This window comes from Setaria viridis, chromosome 5 (assembly GCF_005286985.2).
Source record: "Setaria viridis chromosome 5, Setaria_viridis_v4.0, whole genome shotgun sequence".
Classification (NCBI taxonomy): domain Eukaryota; kingdom Viridiplantae; phylum Streptophyta; class Magnoliopsida; order Poales; family Poaceae; genus Setaria; species Setaria viridis.
Genome location: NC_048267.2, coordinates 39,639,624 through 39,644,295, shown reverse-complemented (window position 1 = coordinate 39,644,295; position 4,672 = coordinate 39,639,624). Strand labels below are relative to the sequence as shown.

Sequence of the window (4,672 nt, the reverse complement as noted above, 5' to 3'; positions counted from 1 at the left end):
CTGATATAAGTATTTAAATTTCTCATTGAATAACAAAATTGGTTGAAATATATGATAAGATTAATAGACATAGATAATTTGAAATTTACTTGCTTTTGCTATTTGACTAGCTTCTAATTTGCGCATAACCAATAATGATTAATATTAATCATATAGGTGCTAATTCTCTCGAGTAAGCCACAAAAACAACATATAAATATCCAATTTACATTTGATCACTATAATTTGTGACTTCATGCACATGCAGCTTAATAGACAAGCCGCTCTACAAGTCATCTATTTTGCTATTTTTGTATGACATGGCAAGCACATACAGACAGCTGCTGTCTACACTGTTTACCTGCGGGCGTTGGGAGCTTTGGCACGTGAAAATATTTGAATAATTAAAACTTTTTAAAAAGCTAACACCAAACGTTGAGATGGCCGAGTTGGTCTAAGGCGCCAGATTAAGGTTCTGGTCCGAAAGGGCGTGGGTTCAAATCCCACTCTCAACATATTTCCTTTTTTTCTGTTTTGTTCCGCGCCCCATACAGAAAATCCATTTTTTCTTTTATAATTTGTCCTTCACTTTATCTCCCACAAGATACAGTAAAATTTTCTCCATTTTGTTCCCCGGCCCCATACAGAAAATTCATTTGTTCCTTTTATAATTTGTCCTGCACTTTATCTCCCACAAGCTACAGTAAAACTACCTTTCTCGGTGGACGCCTGATGCTGCGCGCGCTAGTGTTAGCCCGTTCCAGTTTTTCAGGCCCAGTTCATGATTGTTAGCAAGTAGTGCACAATTAGTCTTATATGTTTGAACTGTCGGGGCCGTTGGAGGTCCGAGGCAGTTCAAGAGACCCGCAATCTTGTGGATCTTCATAATCCCATGATGTTGTTCGTGTCGGAAGACTAAGATGGGTGCAGCAAGAGTACAAGACTTGAGATGGAGGCTCGGTTTCCGAATGCGGTTGGAGTGGACAGCAAGGGACTGAGCGGCGGCTTGGGCCTATTCTGGAAAAACAGTGTGGCGATAGAGGTGAAAAATTACTCTAAGAATCATATTGATGTCTAGGTGGATGATGCTGTTAATCCATGCCCGGAGCGTATGTGGCGATTCACCGGGTTCTATGGTGAGCCGCGCAGGGAGAAGAGGAAGGAGTCTTGGGTTCGGCTGTGGTTTCTTCGCAACAGCTCCACACTACCGTGGGTTTGTGCCGGCGATTTTAGTGAGATTGTGTGCCAATCGGAACAATTTGGTGGAAATGATCGGGGTGAATGGCAGATGGAAGGCTTCCGGGAGGCGATTCGTTTCTACGACCTCTCCGATTTGGGCTTCGATGATCTTCCCTACACGTGGGATAATCAACAAGAGGGAGATCGGAACGTTAAGGTTTGGTTGGATAGGGCTCTCGCTGATGAGAGCATGTTAGTTGACGGGTCGAATATGCAACATGTGCAAATGGCATCATCTGATCATTGTGCACTTTTGATTAAGCTGCAATCTGCTTGGCCAACTGGGCGGCGGCGGCGTGAGCAGCCGTTCAGATATGAAAACATGTGGAGGCGCCATGATGAATACCCAATGATAGTTCAACATGGCTGGGGGTAGGGTCGACACGATCTGTCAGGTGTCCAGGAGGGGCTTGCCGAGCTAAAGGGTGTGCTGCAAGTCTGGGACAGAGAGGTTTTTGGTTCGGTGCGGCAGGAGCTGAGGACTCTTCGGAAAAAATTAGAAGACATCCGGGGCAGCACCCTGCGCTTTGGCCCAACCAGAGGGGAGAGGGAGGTCATGCGATGTATCGCTGAGTTGCTGGCCAGGGGAAGAAACAATGGAGAAGCAGCGCTCTAGAGTTGATTGGCTAAAGGATGGGACCGGAACACGGGCTTCTTCGCCAAGGACAGAGCGAGAACAAACCGTATATCAACCTGACGAATAACGACGGTTCAATCTGCACTGAACAAGAGGAGCTCGAGACAGTGGCTAAAGATTTCTATGTAAACTTGTTCACGGCTCAAGAGGATACGGAGCCGGCAGTAGTTACGAACCACGTTCTGCGGGTGATCACTGTGTTAGATTGATCTCTTTCCCGATTGGCCCAAAGGCCAATCAGGACCTTGATCTGCGCCGTGATCGGGGGCGCTCACCCTATCAATGGGTGGTGGGCCCCTGTCGCGCTGCACTATATAAACAGGGTGGGGGACCCAGCTCAGCTCACGAGGTTCGCCGCAGCCAGCCGCCCCACCGACACACCTACCGATCTAGGTTGCGCAGTAGCGGCGGGAAGCACCACCACCACCTCACCGGCGACCGGTCTCGGCACTGCGCGTCGCTGCCTTGCGCAGACTACATCAACCGAACCAGCGATGGCCAGCAGCTCTGCTGCTCCCACCTCTAGGGGTGAAGGTACCCCATTTCTCTCCCTCTCACACTCGGCACTCACCAGGAACACCTTGTCCCCTATGACTCTCTCGATCCCGACTAGATGTGCTCTAGAGATCCTAGGCTAGGTCCTAACAATGGTATCAGACACCTCCTAGAAGTCCTTCTAGATCGGGAAAAGAAGTGAATCGAGAAAAAGACGAAGATAGAAAAGAAACAGAAACCCTAACCCTAACCCTAGATCTAAAGAAAAGAGGGATGCGGGAATACTTACCTGCTGTCGCCTTCACCGCCGCACGTCCACCGACGGCGAGCGGCAAAGGCCGGCCGAGCCTCGGGCTCGCCGGAGAACAGGTTCACCCGAACCGCCGGAGCATCCGCTCGGGGCTCGGGGGGGCGCAAAAGCACCACCACAGGACCGCTCGACGGCGGCGCGCCCAACCCTCGGGGTGGACGCGCACGCCGGCGAGGGGACCCGCGGTGGCGCCGGCCCTTCTCCATGATTCGCCATGGCTCTCTGGATCTAGATTTTTCGGAGGTTCTGGAGGGAGGAAGGGGGGAGGCTAGAAAAGAGGGGGAGGAGGGGGCTGCTGCGGCCGTGCGCCGGCGGGGCCATCCCTCCACCGCCGCCGCCGGCCATCGCCGGGCGTGGGAGAGACAGCCCCGCCGCCGCCGCCGCGGCGAGAGCGCGCGGGGAGAAAGGAGCAAATGGCGTTAGGGTTTGGGGCGCCGGCCGCTTCCGCGGTTTTGATCCGCCGAAATTAACGCCGGACCGTCCGATCAAATCGGACGGATCAGGATGAACGGGCCACTTTTGGCCCAGGCGGGACGCGGCGGCAGGCCGCTTTCGCGGCCCAGGCCCAGGTTGCGGCCTGCAGGCGCGCGCCGCGCGAGAGGCCGGCGCCGAGCCGCTTTAGCGGGCCGCCTTCGTGGGCCGCGTTGGCAGGCTGCCGGCGTCGGGCGAGTGGGCCGCGCGCGGGAACGGGCTGGGGGCCGTTTTCGCGGCTGGGCCGTTTTTCGCGTTTTGCACAGCAACTTCTGATATTTTGTTTTTTCTATTTCCAGAAGCTTTTTAATTGATGTTTTTTTGCATAGTTTTAGTCTCTAATATAATTTGAACCAACGGGATAATTTGTATTAGAGATTAATAAAGTTTGTACAGTGTTTTGCTTCTGAAAATAGATTTATTTCATAGTTTCCGCTGCAAAAGTAAGATTTATTGCTCCATTTAAATTTAATTTGAACCAACGAGACAATTAAATTTTGTGAGAGCATGATAAAGTTAAATTAGATCATGGTGCTATAATTTTCTGACCAACGTTGTTAATAACTGTATCATGATTTAAAAAGTTCTTTTGATGCTTTTATTTCTATTTCTGCCCAACGGTGATATAGTTTTAAATTGCATCAACAATTGTATGTTTTATTTTTTGACCAACGTTGGAAATGAATCATGCAATTGTCGTTATGATCTCACTTATGGATTGTAAATTTCAGGATCATTCAACTTAATGGCGTGTCTCAAAGAGATACCCATTCTAAAAGGCAACAACTATACAGAATGGAGGAAGAAGATTGAGTTCTCCTTCGTTTGTGGAGAAGTTGACTGGGTGCTGACCACACCACAGCCACAAGCTCCACAGAAGCCAGTGAGGGTTGATGGTGATGATGATGCTGCATGGCAGCAAAAGGAAAGGGACTATGCTCCACTGGAGTTGGCATACACCCTTGAAAACAAACAGTGGACCACTGCCAACAAGAAATGTATGGCTTTGGTAAAGAATACGATTGAGCCTGCCATTTTGGGCTCGATCGCAGAGTGTGACTCCGTTTCAGAGTACCTCGACAAGATAAGGAATCAGTTCACTGGTTCCTCAAAGATATATGCTACCCAGCTGTTCAAGCAGCTGGCCACAAAGAGGTACAATGGCGGAGGGACTGGCATAAGAGATCACATCATGAGGATGTATAACTTGGCAGCACAGCTGAAGCCTATGGATCTTGAGCTCAAGCCTGGGCACATTATGCATTTGGTTTTGCTTCTCTGCCTAAAGAGTTTGACACTTTTGTTGTCAATTATAACATGCAGCCAGAACAGTGGGACATGGAGAAAATGATAGCCATGTGCGTGCAGGAAGAGGACAGACTTAGATCCTCACATGGTGGCTCATTGCACTATGTGAAGGATAACAGGAAAAAGATTGCTAACCCCTCTTTTAAGGCACGTGGAAAAGCTCCTATGCAGCAGAATCACCAAAAGCCTCTCACAGTAGACAAAGATCAATGTCTACACTGCAAGAAAAAGGA

General features: G+C 49.7%; 1 non-coding gene across 1 annotated transcript; it reads left to right on the top strand.

Annotated features, from left to right (window-relative positions):
- The first annotated feature begins 413 nt into the window (after positions 1-413).
- TRNAL-AAG (transfer RNA leucine (anticodon AAG)) lies at positions 414-494 on the top strand. The gene has a single exon. It is a non-coding gene; the product is annotated as a tRNA-Leu (tRNA).
- Positions 495-4,672: the final 4,178 nt, after the last annotated feature.